Source organism: Geotrypetes seraphini, chromosome 5 (genome assembly GCF_902459505.1).
Source record: "Geotrypetes seraphini chromosome 5, aGeoSer1.1, whole genome shotgun sequence".
NCBI classification, from domain to species: domain Eukaryota; kingdom Metazoa; phylum Chordata; class Amphibia; order Gymnophiona; family Dermophiidae; genus Geotrypetes; species Geotrypetes seraphini.
In genome coordinates this window covers 12,930,816-12,953,047 of record NC_047088.1, presented here as the reverse complement: position 1 = coordinate 12,953,047, position 22,232 = coordinate 12,930,816, and the positions used below count along the sequence as shown (strand labels likewise).

General features: G+C 44.3%; 1 protein-coding gene across 2 annotated transcripts in view; it reads right to left on the bottom strand.

The window, feature by feature from the left end:
• The window catches only part of ARHGEF9 (Cdc42 guanine nucleotide exchange factor 9), a 448,518-nt gene that overhangs the window by 422,369 nt on the left and 3,917 nt on the right, over positions 1-22,232 (bottom strand). The gene's annotated exons all lie outside the window — the stretch shown is intronic.

The window sequence follows — 22,232 nt, the reverse complement described above, 5'->3', positions numbered from 1 at the left end:
AATTACATTCACTTACTGTATTGCATAGTTTAGCATCATCGGCGAATAATGTTATTTTACCCTGAAGCCCCTGAGTCAGATCCCCTATGAATATGTTGAAAAGGAGTGGGCCCAGGACTGAACCCTGCGGTACTCCGCTGGTCACCTCTGATGTTTTAGAGAGGGTACCGTTAACCATTACCCTTTGAAGTCTTCCGCTTAGCCAATCCTTGACCCAAGTAGTGAGTGTTTCTCCTAACCCCATCGATTTCATTTTGCTCAACAGCCTGCGGTGTGGGACGCTATCAAATGCTTTACTGAAATCCAGGTACACAATGTCCATAGACTCTCCCAAGTCTAGCTTCCTTGTCACCCAGTCAAAGAAGCTGATGAGATTGGATTGGCAGGACCTACCCTTGGTGAATCCATGTTGATTGGGATCCTGTAGATTTCCCTCATACAGGATCGTGTCTAATTTGCATTTAATTAAAGTTTCCATGAGTAAAAAGCTATTAAGCTTGTTTTAGTCCTTAAAAGCATCTTGGAACATTGAATATTTAAGTCTGAAATAGAACTGTGCATTCTTATAAAATTGTTCTAGGAAGAGGGGTTCATAGTCAATTGCGTGCAAGACAACAGCGCGCGGACAAACAGGCGCAGACAAGTGAGCGCAAGACAACTGAGCAAGAGACATCTGAGCGAGAGACATCTGAGCACGAGACATCTGAGCGCCGGCAAGTGAGCAAAAGACATCTGAGCGAGAGACATCTGAGCACGAGACATCTGAGCACAAGACATCTGAGCGCCGGCAAGTGAGCAAAAGACATCTGAGCGAGAGACATTTGAGCACGAGACATCTGAGCGCCGGCAAGTGAGCAAAAGACATCTGAGCGAGAGACATTTGAGCACGAGACATCTGAGCACCAGCAAGTGAGCGAAAGACAACTGAGCGAGAGACATTTGAGCATGAGACATCTGAGCACCAGCAAGTGAGCGAAAGACATCTGAGCGAGAGACATTTGAGCACGAGACATCTGAGCACCAGCAAGTGAGCGAAAGACAACTGAGCGAGAGACATTTGAGCATGAGACATCTGAGCACCAGCAAGTGAGCGAAAGACATCTGAGCGAGAGACATCTGAGCGCCAGCAAGTGAGCGCAAGACAACTGAGCGAGAGACATCTGAGCGAGAGACATCTGAGCATGAGACATCTGAGCGCCGGCAAGTGAGCGCAATACAACTGAGCGAGAGACATCTGAGCGAGAGACATTTGAGCATGAGACATCTGAGCACCAGCAAGTGAGCGAAAGACATCTGAGCGAGAGACATCTGAGCGCCGGCAAGTGAGTGCAAGACAACTGAGCGAGAGACATCTGAGCGAGAGACATTTGAGCACGAGACATCTGAGCACCAGCAAGTGATCAAAAGACATCTGAGCAAGAGACATCTGAGCGCCAGCAAGTGAGCGCAAGACAACTGAGCGAGAGACATCTGAGCAAGAGACATCTGAGCACGAGACATCTGAGCGCCGGCAAGTGAGCAAAAGACATCTGAGCGAGAGACATCTGAGCACGAGACATCTGAGCGCCGGCAAGTGAGCAAAAGACATCTGAGCAAGAGACATCTGAGCGAGAGACATCTAAGCACGAGACATCTGAGCACGAGACATCTGAGCACGAGACATCTGAGCGCCGGCAAGTGAGCAAAAGACATCTGAGCGAGAGACATTTGAGCACGAGACATCTGAGCACCAGCAAGTGAGCGAAAGACAACTGAGCGAGAGACATCTGAGCGAGAGACATTTGAGCATGAGACATCTGAGCGCCAGCAAGTGAGCAAAAGACATCTGAGCGAGAGACATCTGAGCGCCGGCAAGTGAGCAAAAGACATCTGAGCGAGAGACATTTGAGCACGAGACATCTGAGCACCAGCAAGTGAGCGAAAGACATCTGAGCGAGAGACATCTGAGCGCCGGCAAGTGAGCGCAAGACAACTGAGCGAGAGACATCTGAGCGAGAGACATTTGAGCATGAGACATCTGAGCGCCGGCAAGTGAGCACAAGACAACTGAGCGAGAGACATCTGAGCGAGAGACATTTGAGCATGAGACATCTGAGCACCAGCAAGTGAGCGAAAGACATCTGAGCGAGAGACATCTGAGCGCCGGCAAGTGAGCGCAAGACAACTGAGCGAGAGACATCTGAGCACCAGCAAGTGAGCAAAAGACATCTGAGCAAGAGACATCTGAGCGCCAGCAAGTGAGCGAGAGACATCTGAGCGAGAGACATTTGAGCACGAGACATCTGAGCACCAGCAAGTGAGCGAGAGACATCTGAGCGCCGGCAAGTGAGTGCAAGACAACTGAGCGAGAGACATATGAGCGCCGGCAAGTGAGCGCAAGACAACTGAGCGAGAGACATCTGAGCACCGGCAAGTGAGCGCAAGACAACTGAGCGAGAGACATCTGAGCGAGAGACATCTGAGCACAAGACATCTGAGCGTTGGCAAGTGAGCAAAAGACATCTGAACGAGAGACATTTGAGCACGAGACATCTGAGCACCAGCAAATGAGCGAGAGACATCTGAGCGAGAGACATCTGAGCGCCGGCAAGTGAGCGCAAGACAACTGAGCGAGAGACATCTGAGCGAGAGACATTTGAGCACGAGACATCTGAGCACCAGCAAGTGAGCAAAAGACATCTGAGCAAGAGACATCTGAGCGCCAGCAAGTGAGCACAAGACAACTGAGCGAGAGACATCTGAGCGAGAGACATTTGAGCACGAGACATCTGAGCACCAGCAAGTGAACGAGAGACATCTGAGCGAGAGACATCTGAGCGCCGGCAAGTGAGTGCAAGACAACTGAGCGAGAGACAATTACGGAATCCCCCAGGGTTCAATTTTATCCCCTTTATTATTCAATATTTTTCTAGCTCCATTACTTAACTTAAGTCAATCCATAGGTTTTACCACCTACGCATATGCAGACGACATCCAATTAATTCATGCTTTCAACCCAGAAAATTCTAATGATATAAATCAAATCAATCTAAAACTGGAAAAAATTAAAAACTGGCTTACTCAAAATAAATTAGCTTTAAATATATCTAAGACAAGGGCATTATTTTTTCCTTTTAGACAAGATATAAAACTTTCTACCCCTTTCTCAATTGAAAATACTACAATTGAACTAGTAACATCACTTAAGATCTTAGGAGTAACAATTGATGCAAAATTGTCTTATCATGAGCACATCAATAATATTGTTAAAAGTTGTTTTTATCGTTTACGCTTAATACGCTCAATGTCTAAATACCTAGAGCCAAAATCCTTGAATATTTTAGTTCATTCTCTCATTATTTCTAGATTAGATTACTGTAACTCACTGTTATTAAATATTACATGCAAGGAACAAAGACGACTACAAATAATACAAAACATTGCTATTAAATTAATTCACCACGGAAAGAAATACGATCACGTAACGCCTTATCTTATAGACTCACACTGGCTACATATCAATCAAAGAATAACTTATAAAATAGCCTTACTTGTATTTAAAACAATTACTTCTAATGAACCACAATTTATTAATCGTCTTCTAATTCCACTTACTTCAAATCGTTCTCTTCGGTCTAATACTCAAGAATTATTAATGGTCCCATCTTTAAAAATAATAGGGACCAGACGCCATGATATCTTCTCAGTTAAGGCTCCACTTATATGGAATACCCTTCCTTTGTACATTAGAAATATTAAAGATCTTAACCTATTCAAAACCAACTTAAAAACATTCCTCTTTAAAGCTTCATTTAGACTCTAAAATTTTTCCTTTTTCAAGATCATTTGCAACTTCAGTATTTTAAACCCAACCCTAGTGTTTTACCCCTCCCCTACCTACGTTCTCTTTTCTTCTTGTAAGATATAAAATATTGTAACTTTTTCCCTTACGTTTTTACCAAAGTATTCCAATTTTGTCCTTAATGTCTGTATTGTCAGTTTAATATTCCCCTGTTTACTTATTTAATGTAGTAATGTTAATTTAAATTTAATGTTTTATCCCAATCATATATTTATGTAATTCGCTTAGAAATATTAAGCGAACCATCAAATTTAAATAAAACTTGAAACTTGAAACTTGAAACTTGATGAGCGCCGGCAAATGAGCGCAAGACAACTGAGCGAGAGACATCTGAGCACCGGCAAGTGAGCGCAAGACAACTGAGCGAGAGACATCTGAGCGAGAGACATCTGAGCACAAGACATCTGAGCGTCGGCAAGTGAGCAAAAGACATCTGAGCGAGAGACATTTGAGCACGAGACATCTGAGCACCAGCAAGTGAGCGAAAGACATCTGAGCGAGAGACATCTGAGCGCCGGCAAGTGAGCGCAAGACAACTGAGCAAGAGACATCTGAGCGAGAGACAATTTTAGCATGAGACATCTGAGCGCCGGCAAGTGAGCGCAAGACAACTGAGCGAGAGACATCTGAGCGAGAGACATTTGAGCATGAGACATCTGAGCACCAGCAAGTGAGCGAAAGACATCTGAGCGAGAGACATCTGAGCGCCGGCAAGTGAGCGCAAGACAACTGAGCGAGAGACATCTGAGCGAGAGACATTTGAGCACGAGACATCTGAGTACCAGCAAGTGAGCAAAAGACATCTGAGCGCCGGCAAGTGAGCGCAAGACAACTGAGCGAGAGACATCTGAGCGAGAGACATCTGAGCACAAGACATCTGAGCGTCGGCAAGTGAGCAAAAGACATCTGAGCGAGAGACATTTGAGCACGAGACATCTGAGCATCAGCAAGTGAGCGAAAGACATCTGAGCGAGAGACATCTGAGCGCCGGCAAGTGAGCGCAAGACAACTGAGCAAGAGACATCTGAGCGAGAGACATTTGAGCATGAGACATCTGAGCGCCGGCAAGTGAGCGCAAGACAACTGAGCGAGAGACATCTGAGCGAGAGACATTTGAGCATGAGACATCTGAGCACCAGCAAGTGAGCGAAAGACATCTGAGCGAGAGACATCTGAGCGCCGGCAAGTGAGCGCAAGACAACTGAGCGAGAGACATCTGAGCGAGAGACATTTGAGCAAGAGACATCTGAGCACCAGCAAGTGAGCAAAAGACATCTGAGCGCCGGCAAGTGAGCGCAAGACAACTGAGCGAGAGACATCTGAGCGAGAGACATTTGAGCACGAGACATCTGAGCACCAGCAAGTGAGCAAGAGACATCTGAGCGAGAGACATCTGAGCGCCGGCAAGTGAGTGCAAGACAACTTAACGAGAGACATATGAGCGCCGGCAAGTGAGCGCAAGACAACTGAGCGAGAGACATCTGAGCACCGGCAAGTGAGCGCAAGACAACTGAGCGAGAGACATCTGAGCGAGAGACATCTGAGCACAAGACATCTGAGCGTCGGCAAGTGAGCAAAAGACATCTGAGCGAGAGACATTTGAGCACGAGACATCTGAGCACCAGCAAGTGAGCGAGAGACATCTGAGCGAGAGACATCTGAGCAAGAGACATCTGAGCGCCGGCAAGTGAGTGCAAGACAACTGAGTGAGAGACATCTGAGCGCTGGCAAGTGAGCACAAGACAACTGAGTGAGAGACATCTGAGCACCGGCAAGTGAGCGCAAGACAACTGAACGAGACATCTGAGCAAGAGACATCTGAGCACCGGTAAGTGAGCAAAAGACATCTGAGCATGAGACATCTGAGCGCCGGCAAGTGAGCAAAAGACATCTGAGCAAGAGACATCTGAGCGCTGGCAAGTGAGCGCAAGACAACTGAGCGAGAGACATCTGAGCGAGAGACATCTGAGCGCCGGCAAGTGAGCGCAAGACAACTGAGCGAGAGACATCTGAGCACAGGCAAGTGAGCGCAAGACAACTGAGCGAGAGACATCTGAGCACCGGCAAGTGAGCGCAAGACAACTGAGCGAGAGACATCTGAGCGAGAGACATCTGAGCACGAGACATCTGAGCGCTGGCAAGTGAGCAAAAGACATCTGACGAGAGACATTTGAGCACGAGACATCTGAGCACCAGCAAGTGAGCGAAAGACATCTGAGCGAGAGACATCTGAGCGCTGGCAAGTGAGCGCAATACAACTGAGCGAGAGACATCTGAGCGCGAGACATCTGAGCGCCAGCAAGTGAGCGCAAGACATCTGAGTCCCTGCGCTCAATAATCTTGCACTGAGTTATCCCTGCGCTCAATTGTGTTGCGCTGAGTTATCCTTGCGTGCTGTTATCTTTGCGCTGATTTGTCTTGGCGGTTTTGTCTGCGCTCTGTTCTCTTGCGCGCCTTTGACCTGTCACCAGGAAGAGATGATGTTGACTTAGTCATGATTAAAGAGTTCATAATTAACAACTTGAGGGTGGGGGGGTTACTAGGGTTCTGAAATTTAATTGAAGGGGGCCACAAAGTGGAAGATTTGCCTAATGGGCCTCTCACCCTTGCACTCACTCTGTGTGGACGGAGTGGACTATTTATTGTGGGTTTTCCTACTTAATCTTCCCCAGGGTTTTTGAAATAAATGATAAGTTGGTATATCAAATTTTCATAAACTTGAAACTTGAACATTGCATTTTGCAAAGCATCTTCTCAGGTTTTGCTTCTCACGCATCTGATATTTTTCACCGGTTGCCCTGCAGAGAGGCCAAAGGGATTTGGGACGAACAAAAGGCTTTGAAGTCTCAGAAGAGCCACCAGCAGCAGTTTGAGGGTTTCATTTGCAGAAAAACCAGAGCCACTGTAACAGAGTGCCAGAACGGGCCGGGCCGTTGTTATGAGAACGTGCAACACCAGGAAACCGTAGGCTGGATAAAGTCAGTTCTTTCTTACACACATGTCTCACCGAAGAATGTTCCCTATTCATCCGGATCAAATGCACCTCACAGAACAGAAGAAAAACCTCTGACATTTGGTACTTAATGAAATTTATGTGTTACCACTGACCAGGGCACTACTGACACTAGTTCAGAGGCGCTACTGGCCTTGAAACACTTTGATATTCAACAAATTCCAGGCTCCAGATCCATGCTAATCACTTAAACAGCAGTGAAGGCACCACCCCCTTCTTCCTTTTCCTGAATGAACAAGGGAACAAAAGAGCCACGCTGAAAAGCTGACCCAGCGTGCTGTGTGATCAGGTCCCAAAAGCAACCCTTGTTCAGCTCACATGGACAGAAGGAAAGTAATTCTGTAAGGAAGACATCAGCTAAGAATACGCAGAAATGAGGACACTACTTGGCATATGGGTGCATAAGCGCCCGCTACCTGCAAGAAACAGAAACATGATGGTGGATAAAGGCCAAATGGCCCATCCACAACATGCACTATCTCCTCCTCTCCCTATTGGCTAAGACTCTTAACACTTGCATTGTGATGTCATAGAACTTTCTGATTATAGAAACATAGAAACATGATGGCAGATAAAGGCCAAATGGCCCATCCGCAGCGTCCACTATCTCCTCCTCTCCCTATTGGCTAAGACTCTTAACACTTGCATTGTGATGTCAGAGAACTTTCTGATTATAGAAATATAGAAATATGATGGCAGATAAAGGCCAAATGGCCCATCCACAGCATCAACTATCTCCTCCTCTCCCTATTGGCTAAGGCTCTAAACATTTGCATCTCCTCTTCCTATAGGCTCTTTACACCTGCATTGTGATGTCATAGAACTTTCCGATTATAGAAACAGCCAAATGGCCCATCCGCAGCATCCACTATCTCTTCCTCTCCCTATTAGCTAAGACTCTTAAGATTTGCATACCCTCTTCCTATAGGCTAAGGTTCTTTACACCTGCATTGTCATAGAACTTTCTGTCATAGAACTTTCTGATTATAGAAACATGATGGCAGATAAAGGCCAAATGGCCCATTCGCAGCATCCACCATCTCCTCCTCTCCCTATTGGCTAAGACTCTTAATACTTGCATTGTGATGTCATAGAACTTTCCGATTATAGAAACATGATGGCAGATAAAGGCCAAATGGCCCATCCACAGCATCCATTATATCCTCCACTCTCTATTGGCTAAGGCTCTTAACACCTGGATTCTGAGGTCATAGAGTATTATTGTTATAAGCTAAGGGGCTCATAATCAAAATTTAAACAAATCTAAAAACCCGCCCAAGTCAGCACTTGGATGACCTAAAAGACAAGAACTTGTCCAAACCTTTTTAAATCCCAAAGGCACCTACTTTCATTTCAATAACAGGCTCCCAATAGGTTCAGGAAGTAACGCAATAGATGAGGGAAAGGGATGAGGAGGAGGAGCAGAAGGCAGATGGGAAACTCTCCCCTGGCAATACGGATGTTTAGGGGGTGCAAAAAAGAGCAGAAGGGGAGCGGACTTTGTTCATTCTAACATTTGTTTTCCATCACGTTCTCCATCCTATCTCCGACACTGGCCAATGCAGATCACAAGTAGAGAGTGACACGGGAACAAAGATTCATCCCCATCCCCTCAGTGAAGCCCATTTTTCATCCCCGTCTTCTCACCGTCCCCGCAGTCTTAAGGCTCCTTTCATTAAGCTGCGCTAGATGCTAACACCTCCATTGAGTTGGCGTTAGTTTTTCCGCGTAGCGCACACCAAAAACGCTACCGCAGCTTAGTAAAAGGAGCCCTTGATTTTCTTCCCTGTAAGTCCCCGCTCAAAGCAGAAAGATAAAATGTTTATTTACAATGCCTTAGGCCCATAAAATTGCACAAAATTAAGCCTACAGTGGGTTCTTCCTAACTTTTATTTTGATTGAAAGAACATCAATAAACGTACAACTTGTGAGGTATGGGGGGCTCTGCATTGCACCAGTGATATTTGTCCAGACAATCATTTTAGTTCTAATTATTCATGTTCAAAACATATCAAGAACAGCTCTCAAAGTATCACACACAACTTAAGGGCTGATTCTGGAAGTGGCTCCCGCCATGGTAGGCACTTACAAAATGGGTGCCGCGTATCATTCACCGGCAGACACCGCTTCCAGAATCGCAGCTTGATGGGCCCCTAGGCACCAGAAATGTAGGTCAGGGTTTCACAGGCCTACATTTTCGGCATCTAGGGTCATGGCAGAATAGTGGACCCCCCTAACCACGCCCCCTTCTGGGCTTCAGCATCACTATACACCGCTAGCCACCAGGGAGATAGGCACTGGTCAGGGAGGCTGTTTAGTGGTGGCTATTTTTTTATCACTTTTTAATTGATTTTAAATGACACAGTCAATTACCTTGATGTTTATCAGCAATTAAAACAATTAAGTTAGGCGGCAGTAGGACGCCTTCTGCCACCCAACTTTCAGTGGCCCGACAAAAATCAGCCCCTCAGTGCTTTTTTTCCATTGTAAAAGCAAACCAATAGCACATGGTTTAGTGCTTTTTCAGTGGAAGTCTTGGCAGCCATTTTGAAAATATTAGCAGCGGGTTCAGTGGTGGCAGAGGGCAGGAAAGACTAGGGATCTTTTCTTCCCCTGAAGAGGCCACGAATCACCAGGTTTTAAAAGGTATGTCTGGAGAGGGTAGCCTGTTCTCCATTACCACGATATTACTGCGGTATCACTTTCCGTTCCCACAGCAATGGTCCTTGGACACAGTCCCCACTACCGCGGTAGTCACTGTGGTAACCGTGGTAATGGTTTCTATGTCACTCTCTATCCACAAGTACCTGCAGGGCCCAAAGCCTAAGTACTTGACTACTAAAGGTTTGTGGACTTCTCCTCCAGGAACTTGTCTAAGCCCTGTTTAAACCCTGTTACACTAACTGCCTTCACCAAATCCTCCAGCAACAGATTCCACTGCTTATTTGTATGTTGAGAGAAAAAGCACTTTCTCAGTTTAAATAAATTCGCCCTTTGAACTCCGATTCCACTCCTGATAACTATTCCCCAAATTGAGAAAACCCTTGAATCCCCCAGTCTTGAGTACTGTTCAAAAGAACCGTTTCCTATTAATCTGTTACACCCCTCTCATGACTTTGCCGACCCCCTATCAAATCTTCTCCCAATTGCCTCATCTTCAAACAGAAGAGCTACGACCGGTTTAGCTTGTCTTCAAAAAGGAGCTGCTCTATCCTACCCACTTTATCATTTTGGCCACTTTTTTCTGGAGCTGTTCTAATTCCCCGATGTATTTTTTGAGATGCAGCGACCAGAACTGCAAATAACTTTGACGGTGCAGTCGCACCATGGACCAAAACAAAAGGCATTACGATATTCTCTGATTTATTGTCAATTCCCTCACAAAAAATCCTCTAACATTCGGCTTGCTTTATTGATAACAATGACACACTGAGCAGAAGATGATAACAAGACGATTCTTCTGGGTGGAGACTCTGGCCAGAAAACCCAGCATCATGTACCAACTCTGTACTTTGCATTATTTTACTATATGAGAAATATGTACCGCTGTACATTTGTCCACATTAAATTTCTTCTGCCATTATACTTTTAGAGGAAAGAAGTCAGGGAGAAATGATACAGACATTTAAATATTTGAAAGGTATTAACAAACAAACAAACCTTTCCCAAGAACGACAGGACAAGACATAAAGCAGGAAGCAGGTCAAAGCAACATCATGAAATACTCTTTCATGGAAAGGGTGGTGGAGTCTGGAACACCCTCCAGTGGAGGTGGTGAGGACAGGATCTGTGATGAATTCAAAACACAGAAGTTCCCTACATAGCGAGATGGTGGAACGTATACTGTATACAGTAAGGAGAACAAAAATAATAATAATGTCTCCCCAATCAAATAACATCCAATCCCCAAAAATATTTTCAGATTATCAGTGGTAGAATGAACTCACTTACTAATATAAATATATTTGATTACACTGGGAAGGCATCAGAATAGTTCAAAAAGTCATAGAAGTACAGCTATTTCAAGTCCAGACCTACTAGAACATAAGAACATAAGATTTGCCGCTGCTGGGTCAGTGGTCCATCATGCCCAGGAGTCCGCTCACGCGGTGGTCCATAGGTCAAAGACCAGTGCCCTGTTTGAGTCTAGCCTTACCTGCGGATGTTCTATTCCAGCAGGAACTTATCCAACCTTTTCTTGAATCCCCCAGCAAAATAATGACCTCATATACATGCAATAAAACCAATAGATTCCCAAAACATGGTTAATCAGTACCAAACAATAGATAAGAATCTGGCAACACTGGAAAATGTCACTCTTACAGAGCACGTAAATGATTTTCACGCTTCTTTAAAGGTATAGAGGCAATTACAACCCTAAACCAAGGCTTAGAGGGGGCAGTTATATCTCTAGCCACATTACTGGGCAGACTGGATGAGCCACACTGGCCTAAACTAAACTAAAACTTGGATTTGTAGACCGGGTCATCATCAAAAGAGAAGCTCGACTCAGTTAACATTAATTAAAAAGAAAAACATAAGAAAATCAAACAAAAAAGGGACAAAAAAAACAAAAACAAATAAGAGTGATTTCCAAAATGATTTGCAAACGGAATTGTTTTTAAAGTTTTGTGAAAGGATTGGAAGGAGCCACGACCCCTTAAAGTAAAAGGTATTCCATTCCATAATTCTGTCAACTGAAAAATAAAAGATTGCCTCAATTCCCTGACAGCTTTTATTCCCTTAACTGAGGGATAACAAAGTTTGGCCTCTGTCTACCACCATGTATTATGGTATTATTTACAGAGCTGGCCTTAACAATTGCAGGGCCCTGTTCAGTGGGCCCCTCACACAGCCTGTGGGCTGCTGAGCCTGGAGCCTGCTGTGTCTCACCCTTGCAGAAGCAGGAAGTGACATCAAAAGAGGGTGGGGCACAGCAGAAAGCAGGCTCTCAGCAGCCAATGTGCTACACAAAATGCTGTCACTGCCCATCTCTCTCTATGGAGAAATTTTGATGCATGCTTTAAGGTAAATAGGAGGGGGACATATGCCAGGGCCATAGGGCCCCTGCGTGGTGGTCCCCATCATCATTGCCTATGACCAGCCCTATTTAAGCACCCGGTACCTCATCTCCTCAGGTCCTCCTTGTAGAAACTGTTCCTGTGAGCTACGGCTCATTTACCCAGTACTAACTATATGTTAGTCAAGGGGATAAAATTTCTGAAAGGCTTTTTCTTAAAAGTTCCAACTAGTGCAACTGGACTCTAGAGCATTTGATATGTGTTAATATTCGTTCATTAAAACAGAATTCTAACTTTTCCAAGCAAGATGGACATGGGGAAAATCATCCACATAAGAGCCTTAAAGGACCTAGTCTGCTAGGGATACAGGATCCTACACGGTCCGCGTTTCGACAAAAAGTCTTCTTCAGGGGTCCTATAAAGGTGAGTACGTGAAGAAGACTTTTTGTCGAAACGCGGATCGTGTTGGGTCCTGTATCCCTAGCGGACTAGGTCCTTTAAGGCTCTTATGTGGATGATTTCAGTGGACCTTTGGAACTTTGACACTTTCAAATAAAGTCCATTTAGGAACATCGTCACTCCACAGAGTTTTTTGGGTTTTCTCTGGATTTTCTTCTTTGTGGATATTTTGAGGTCAATTCCTTTTGTTTTTTTCAGGTTTTCAGGATATCCACAATGAATATGTATGAAATGGATTTGCATGCACTGCCTCCTTGCGATATAAATCTATCTCATGCATATTTATTGTGGATATCCTGAAAACCTGACCTGGCTCCGGCTCTCGAGGACCGGAATTGCCCACCCCTGCTCTAGAACAAACCACTGACCTGCATAAGATCATTCGAAGATCTACTGAACTTCAGGAAGGCAATAAAAACTCACCTCTTCCCAAATTCCCTGAACCTTCTGACAAAGTGTCCCAACCCTCCACTGTCGCTCAAGTCTCAAACGCTATGTGCTTCATCCTATATCTGACCATGTTTTCTCATACAGTGTTCTTCCTTACTCTGTCACACTGTTCGCCATCCTTGTCCCACTATCCTATACACCATATTTACCATACTATGTTTGCCATGCTACAATCTCTCATGCCATATTTGCCGTTAAGAACATAACTGGATCAGACCTGTGGTCCATCGTGCCCAGCAGTCCGCTCCCGCGGCACTCCTTAGGTCTAAGACCAGTGCCCTAACTGAGACTAGCTCTATCAGCGTATGTCCTTGTTCAGCAGGAACTTGTCTACCTTTGTCTTGAATCCCTGAAGGGTGTTTCCCCCTATTTGAATCCCTGGAGGGCGTTTTCCCCTATAACAGCCTCTCTGGGTGAAGAAGAACTTCCTTATGTTTGTACGGAATCTATCCCCTTCTGTGCTATGTTTCGTCACACATGCTCGCCTTACCATTTTTGCCAAATCATATCATACTATATTAGCCGTGCTTTGTAATACTAAGGGCTCCTTTTACTAAACTGAGTTAGGGCATTAACACGTGGAATAGCGCGGGCTGAAATGCCGCACGCACTAGACCTTAACGCCAGCATTGAGCTGGCGTTAGTCCTAGCCGTGTAGTGCGCGGTGTAGCACGCAGTAATATCTTGCATGCGCTAAAAACGCTAGCACACCTTAGTAAAAGGAGCCCTAAGTTTTCCGTGCTCTGTTTTGTCATATTATGCTTTGCCAGGCTTTGTTAAACTAGGCTTTGTCATCTCTGTCAGACAATGTTTGCCTTGCTGTCCTCTATCATTCTATATGTCTGAGAGTGTGAGGCAGGGGTTAGAGCTACAACTTCAGCACCCTGAGGCTGTGGGTTCAAGCCCATGCTGCTCCTTGTGACCCTGGGCAAGTTACTTAATCCCCCCATTGCCCCAGGTACATTCGATAGATTGTAAGACCACTGGGACAGACAACGAAAAATGCTTGAGTACCTGAATAAATGTATGTAAACTGGTTAGAACTCCCCTGGGAGAACACTATAGAAAACTGAATAAATAAATAAAATGTCCTGGCACATAATCATTTATGATGATGATATAATCTGTAGCTGCTAGGCTAAAAGCTTTAGATGCCTGTGTGAATCCAGTGAGAGTTCAGATACTTGGGATTCCAAAATGGATGTTCCTGCCACATGGAACTATTTCTTCATATATTATAGAACAAGCTCTGCATCAGTTGATCCTCGTCAAAGCAGAGAATGTGGTAAAAGCAGTTAGCTTAACAGGGTTTTAAAAAAGGTTTGGATAATTCCTTAAAAGTTCATAAGCCATTGTTAAGAAGGACTTGTGAAAATCCACAGCTTATTTGTAAGATAAGCAGCATAAAACCTGTTTTACTCTTTTGGGATCTTGCCTTAGCCACTGTTGGAAAGAGGATTCTGGACTTGTCTGTCCCAGTCTGATCCCAGTATGATAACACTTATGTCCTGACCTGGATATCTCATTTCCAATCTTCCTGGCCTTTCTATGATCCGCCTTCACATGTGTTATGGTTACTTTTAACATAAGAGAATTAGTTTTTGCTAACAGAACGAAGTCTAAGCAAAATAGGTACTGATCTGAGTAAATACGCATCAGCTCATTATGAAAACATTCAAATGTGCAAACGTGAACACATATCAGTTTCCATGCAAAGCTTAACTATACTTTGGGAAGGTGTCATTAGGTTGTTGCATTCATGATGGCCTCCTAGCCACCCAAGCCGCCAAACTGGACAGCCAAGTCGCCAATCTACTGACGGCATCCCCCAAACTACAAAACATTTAGAAAAGAAATAACACCGCAAGTCTCAAATCCCGCCTCTCACTAAAGCCCCCTACCCAAAACAACTAGCCATACTCATCTCGTACTCTCCTTGAAAATGAGACCAGATTTCTACAAATAATAACAAATTATTACTTATAATGACTGGGGTTGCCATTCAACAAATTACGTACAATTGGAAAAATTGGAGTAGATTAAATTATAATTTCTGGTGGAATTCCTTATGTCATGTTTATAAAATGGAAAGATTTATTGCAATACAGCGCGGTTTTTTCAGGAAATTTCAGGATGTGTGGGAGCCATTTACAAAGTATTGTACCGAATAGATGACATTTTTTTTTTCCCCTTAAATTTACAAGATTGATTGTGAGGGGGGAGGGGAGGGGAAATTTATTGTTACATATTGTATAAGGTATTGATTATATGATAAGAAAGGGTGGGAAGGGTGGGAGATAAGAGCATATTATTTGTACCATTGATGATTATTAATTTGTTTGGATATATTGTTACACTTATTATAGATTTGAAAATGAATAAAGAATTTAAAAAAAAGAAAATGACCAGGTACCTTTTCTAATATCTTTTTGTAATACATCCTCGATAATTCTTTTGTACTCCGCCTTGAACCGCAAGGTAATGGCGGAATAGAAATCCCTAACGTAATGGAATGTCAACATTAATTTGCTAACTTAATTCAAGAATTTTCTTCATACTGATTAACATCTCATTACCATGGCTCACTAATGTAAGACAACAGATGTGTATTAATATTATCCCTTTCTGAGGGGTTCTGTGTCCTCTTTTATAATATACACCGTCTAGACATGTATTTTGATAGACGGTATATCAAAAATAAAGAAGCTTGAAACTTAACCGTCAATTTGGATCTTAAAATACATAAGCCCTGGAAAGCACTGTAACGGATTTCCAAATCTTATTATTCCTTTAATAGCAGAGATGTTCAATTCATATTTCCTGCCAAGCAATAAAAGAATATGTTTTGACCTCCTGCAACATGACAACACTGCCCGGGAGGAAGCGCGTCTTCAAATACCCCCTGGTCGGAGCCTCCTAGTAGAAAGTACCAGACGAAGGTCAGACTCTCACTTCTCACCAAAGTGCTGGAATCAGCTGCCTCCTAACATCGGATCCTTGGATGGACTTTTGAGCTCTAGAAAAGCTACCTCTTCACCTAGCTTTCAGACGGGAAGGGGTAAAACGTGGACCTCACGGATCTAAACCCGCACGTCCTTAAAAATCTGAGGTCCGTGCCGCTTGTAGTTAATTTCTGGCTCTGACAGACCTCGGTGACAATTTAGCGCTGACGGATCCGTCTCAGCATAGGGAGGGGAAAGTATTAGGATCCGTCAGCGCTAAAATGTCACCGAGGTCTGTCAGAGCCAGAGACTAGTGCTGGAGGGGCTCTAAAACAAATCCTTTAAACTGGTTTTCCTGCAGCCCCAGTAAATTAAAAAATCTGAGGTCCGCGGCTCTGACAGACCTCGATGACGGATCCTAATACTTTTCTCTCCCTATGCTGAGACGGATCCGTCAGCGCTAAATCCGTCAGAGCCAGAAACTAACTACAAGCAGCACGGACCTCAGATTTTTAAGGACGTGCGGGTTTAGATCCGCCAGGTCCGCGTTTTACCCCTTCCCCTTTCAGACTGTTACTCCCAAACCACTGGACTCTTAATAGATGTTCAACTGACTCTCTCCCTGTGCACGCTTCAGTCTCATGGTACCCATATGGCCTTAATCCTCTGTGCCTTGTTGTTAATTGTTATGTATTTTTTCTTCTAGCCCGTTCTGAGCTCCTTGGGAAGGCCGGGATACGAATCGAATTAAATAAATAAATAAGTTTGAATCCCTGAGATAGGAGTTGGGTGAAATTCATGCCCATTGGGACAGGACCCAGTGACTGACCCAGTGACGAAGGGGAGAGTAAATTAGCAGAAATACAAGAAATGGACAGGCCAGACCCTTTTAAGACCCTTTCAAAAGTGCTCCCGTGATGAGCTTTGATCTCTCCGTCTGAGGGGAAATGAGCATCACTGCAGGGAGAGCACAGCTGAAAAACATTCTTCCTCCTCAGTAAATGAGGTCAAGACTCTTGCTTATGTTTTCTGCTACTACCCTGGGTCTATGTTAGAGAAGGACACGGGAACAAATTTGTTCCCGTCCCCATGAGTTTGTCGCTGTCCCTGTCCTGTTCCTGGAAGCTCTGCCTTAACCGCACAAGCCTCAAACACTTATGATTTTAAAGTGTTTGAGGCTTGTGCACATGAGGACGGAGCTTAGGCATTGGTGGAATGAGGCATTATGACATCACAATCTGAGCTCTAGAATGTTGCTGCTTAGGATTTTAAAGGGTTTGAGGCTTGTGCAGATGAGGACGGAGCTTAGGCATTGGTGGAATGAGGCATTATGACATCACAATCTCAGCTCTAGAATGTTGCTGCTTAGGATTTTAAAGGGTTTGAGGCTTGTGCAGATGAGGACGGAACTTGCAGGCATGAGATAGGGACAGGAAAATAACCCTACGGGATGGGGTGGGAAAATGAGTTCCCACGGAGACAGGGAAAAATTTGTCCCCGTGTCATTCTCTATGTGGGAGAACAGTACAGAAAACTGAATAAATAGTGTGAAAAGTTTCAGCCTCTGATAACAAGAGCTGGTATTGTGACGTCATAATGCTTCATTCCACCATTCATAATGCTAAGAGCCAACCTCATCAGTGATGTCACAATGGCTGGATTGTCCTACACTTGGATCACTTTTGCTACATTTTGATTTCTAGAATGGTGCAGTGTAGAGAATGACACAGAGACAAATACGTCCCCGTCCCCACGGGAACTCAATTTCTCCGTGAGTTTTTTCACTTTCCCTGTCCCATTCCTATAAGCTCTGCCTTAACCGCACAAGCCTCAGACACTTATGATTTTAAAGTGTTTGAGGCTTGTGCAGATGAAGACGGAACTTGCAGGAATGGGGCAGGGACAGGAAAATAACTCGCCGGGACAGGAAAATGAGTTCCCATGGGGACATGGAGAAATCTGTCCCCGGGTCATTCTCTAGTCCAGTGTTCTTCAACCTTTTGACACCTATGAACCGGCAGAAATAAAATAATTGTTTTGTGGACCGGCACCGGTCCGTAGACCGGCAGTTGAAGAACACTGGGCTAAGTCGTGCCCATCTCCGCCCCAGACCCCGCCCCCATAATAGTACTAATTGTAACACTATTTTTTCTATTCATTTTTCATATATACACACAATATCATTGTATTAACAACACATAATGGTTAACCACAGAATTAAAATACACAAAGCACATTGTATGCTTTTCAACATTCATTCCTACCAGAAAACAGATAACCCCATGCAAATGCTGGACCAAAAACTAAAAGTACGAATATTCACAAACAAACCCTAAGATGCAAAACTCTGCAAGCAGAACAACCCCAGAGGAAAAGAAACAAATGCATTTCTTCCTGAACAGACAAATCAATCACTAAATAAAAAAAAATAATAATAAAAGCATTCCCCCTCATGGAAAGTTATGTCTTTCTCCTCCATGTGCCTTGCCTTCTGGCCTGCCCCCTGGTGTTAGCTTCAGGCCGGTCCACAGTGCATTCAACGCAGGGTCTTCGGGCCGACTCCCTGAGTGCTGCATTGCACAAAGCTGTGGGAAGCGGCTCCTCGCGAGCATCCTGCGCCTCATCTGGAAGCCTTCCTTCTGACGTTGCAACATCAGCGAGAAGGCTTCCGGGTCAGGCATAGGCCGCGGGTAGGAGCCGCTTCCCACAGCTTTGTGCACTGCAGCATTCAGGGAGCCGGCCCGAAGACGCCGCATTGATCGTACCGAGAACCGGCGGCTACAGAACAATCTCTTGGGTCCGATGGAGTTGCCGGCCCTGTGGACCGGCAGAAAATTTCTGCGGACCGGCGGTTGAAGAACACTGCTCTAGTCTATCTCACAACAGGAGGAGTGGGCATTTCCTTGGAACGCCAGGTGACCCTGGGGCAGGCATAGGTGCCTGGTGTTTTCTAGTAACTGAACAGACTAGGGGAGAGGCAGCGCAGACTAAGAATTCACTAAAAGTGTCAATAGTGAAAGCAGTTAACCCACATCTGGAAAGCTGCAAGGGAGAACACCTGTTTATGTGACAACAGAAACCAGAGGGTGAGAGGGAGGAGGATTTGAGTGGATTACTCACTCTTCCACTCAGCTTTTACCTCAACACTTGTCATTTGCACAGTTCCCAGCTAAAATCCACACCCTGAAAAGCTGTCAATGAGCATTCAATCGGATTTATTTATTCATGTGTTTAAATGATCTTGTGTCTTGCACTATCATAACAAAACTGGCATCATCATAATAACAATGAACGTGATGTGGAAGGGATTAAAAGGCGCCTTTAAAAAGTAATGACACCTGGAATGCTCTCCCAGAGGAAGTAATTGCAGAATCCACCGTTCTAGGATTTAAGGGCGCACATCTCCTTAAGAGTTAGCCAGAACGGCCTTTCAATTTGCTAAGGTTTATCTGAATGAGGCAAAATTGGATCAATAACTCAAAAATATACGGGATATAACCATCTATTTTCACACCTCAGTCACACCAATATTTTTTTATATGTACATATATGAGCATTCGATCCTCAGCGATGCCACCACCCCGCTCAGTATGCTGTCATCGCGGGCGCCTTAAATCGTCATCGGATCCTTTATACTTCTATACATTTAACTTTTTCCGTTCTCCCCTTTCTATTGAACTGAGACCGGATGTTAAAGCTAAGTATAACTATGTTTTATTAAAAAGTTGAAATTATACAAGAAAATAAGAAAGTAAGAAAGAGAACGGAAAAAAGTTAAATGTATAGAAGTATAAAGGATCCGATGACGATTTAAGGCGCCCGCGATGACAGCATACTGAGCGGGGTGGTGGCATCGCTGAGGATCGAATGCTCATATACGTACATATAAAAAATATTGGTGTGATTGAGGTGTGAAAATAGATGGTTACATACCGTATATTTTTGAGTTATTGACATCTCCTTAAGAATGGCATAGAGCAGTGTTCTTCAACCACCAGTCCACGGACCAGTGCCAGTCCACAGAAATTTCCTGCCGGTCCACAAGGCCAGCACGTGCATCAGGCCCAAAACAGTGTTCTTCAACCGCCGGTCCACGGTGCGATCGATGCAGCGTTATCCCTCTTCCTAATTGATTCAGTGCACAAAGCCACAGGCAGTGGCTCGTACGGGCATCCTGCGCCTGAACCGGAAGCCTTCTCTCTGACGTCGCAACGTCAGAAGGAAGGCTTTCAGATGAGGCACGGGACGTGCAAGGTGCAATTAGTACTAATATGGGGGCGGGGTCTGGGGTGGAGATTGGATAGAGATGGGCAGGGTCTGGCCCACGACTTAGCCCAGTGTTCTTCAACCGCCGGTCCACAGTGCGATCAATGTGGCGTTATCTTCGAGCCAGCTCCCTCTTCCTAACTTATTCGGTGCACAAAGCCACGGGCAGTGGCTCCTACGGGCATCCTGCGCCTGAACCGGAAGCCTTCTCTCTGACATTGCAACGTCAGAGGGAAGGCTTTCAGATGAGGCACGGGACGTGCAAGGTGCAATTAGTACTATTATGGGGGCGGGGTTTGGGGTGGAGATTGGTTAGAAATGGGCGGGGTCTGGCCCACGACTTAGCCCAGTCTTCTTCAACCGCCGGTCCATGGACTGATGCCGGTCAATAGAATAATTTTTTTATTTCTGCCAGTCCATAGGTGTAAAAAGGTTGAAAAACACTGGCATAGAGTGATACGGGTAAGGGTAAATTAGATGCACATCTCCCTTGAGAAGCATACGGTGATATGGGGACTAAAACTAGGCCAGGGTACACCTGGCGGGGCCTCCGCGTGTGCGGATCACCGGACTTGATGGACCCAGGGTCTGATCCGGAGATGGCAATTCTTAGGTTCTTATGACCGTTGTGTGGCGTTTCAGAACATACATTTATGAAGCGGCCCGGCCCCTGAAGAAACTGGATCGTGAAACGGTTCAGTAACCATCGGGCGGAAATTAATGTAATGTAATTTATTTCTTATATACCGCTACATCCGTTAGGTTCTAAGCGGTTTACAGAAAATATACATTAAGATTAGAAATAAGAAAGGTACTTGAAAAATTCCCTTACTGTCCCGAAGGCTCACAATCTAACTAAAGTACCTGGAGGGTAATAGAGAAGTGAAAAGTAGAGTTAGAGGAAAAATAAAAATAAAATAAACATTTTAACAAGACAGCATTGATCTAAATACTTTGGAAGGTAGAAGAGAGGAGAGAAATTAAGTGCTTTAATTTAAATGCACACAGATGTTTTCAGTACAAGTTTAAAATTAAGAGAAAAGATCAAATATTCAGTCAGACCAATGATGAATGCACCACCCCAGTAAGGACACAAAATTCGAGTCGTGCCCTGGGTGTGTTATAGTGAATAGTTGGCTATATTGTATATGTTTACTCTCTTATTTATTCAAGTTGAATTAGTTTTAATATACCGACCATCGACGTGCACCTGGCCGGTTTACAATGCTAAAAATGAAAGGTTAAAATAAATTTTTGTAGGGGGGGGGGAAATGTGAACATTAAAAAAACAAATTACAGATACGAACATGAGCTTGAGGGGAAAGGAGGAGGGGAAATTTAATAATTACATCATTAAAAACAAATTAATTAAAGGGAAGAAGGGAAGAGAGGCTAAAATACCAGGCATAGGGATCGCTTCTTAAAAGCGGTTCGAGTTTATTTTGCAGATTGTTGGAAAGGAAATATTTAGACGTCTTGTCGAGTGAATTTTCGAGGCGGAGTTGAGGTGGCATGGCGTTCCATAAAGTTGGAGCTACAACGGAAAAGTTAGTTTTTCTAGTGTAGTAGAATTCGTCGATGGAAGGTATGGTCAGTAAATTCTGATCAGCCGATCTAAGGGATGATGAGTTATAAGGAATTGGGTTTTGGATCATCATAATAACCACAGCAAAGCAATATCAAAATATGAATACATTAACTACAAAATCCTCTCCAGGAAAACAGGAGACACTGTGTATGACCATCCTACATCCATACACAGAAAGTGGAGAGTCCTTGCCTCTATATATACAGTAAACCCCTGCAAATTTGCGGGTCGTGATTCGCGGACTCAGTAATTCGCGATATTTTCCGACCCCCACTTCCTTATACTAAAGTCATGGTTGCACCAATCAGGGGCTGCTTTGACACACTATCTGACGTGTCAAAGCAGCTCCTGATTGGTGTAGCCCAGGGGTGTCAAAGTCCCTCCTCGAGGGCCGCAATCCAGTCGGGTTGTCAGGATTTCCCCAATGAATATGCATGAGATCTATTTATTTATTTATTTATTTAGATTTTTATCCCGTTCTCCCAGTAGCTCAGAACGGTCTACAGAGAAACATACACATTGGAGAGTAATTAGACAAATAAGATGTATTATAGGTTAAATGTTTGGACATACAGGACTGTGAAGTAGTTAAATACAGGGAGTATACAGCAAATTAAGAGTAGAGTTTAAGTATAAGTAGTTTAGTTTAGAT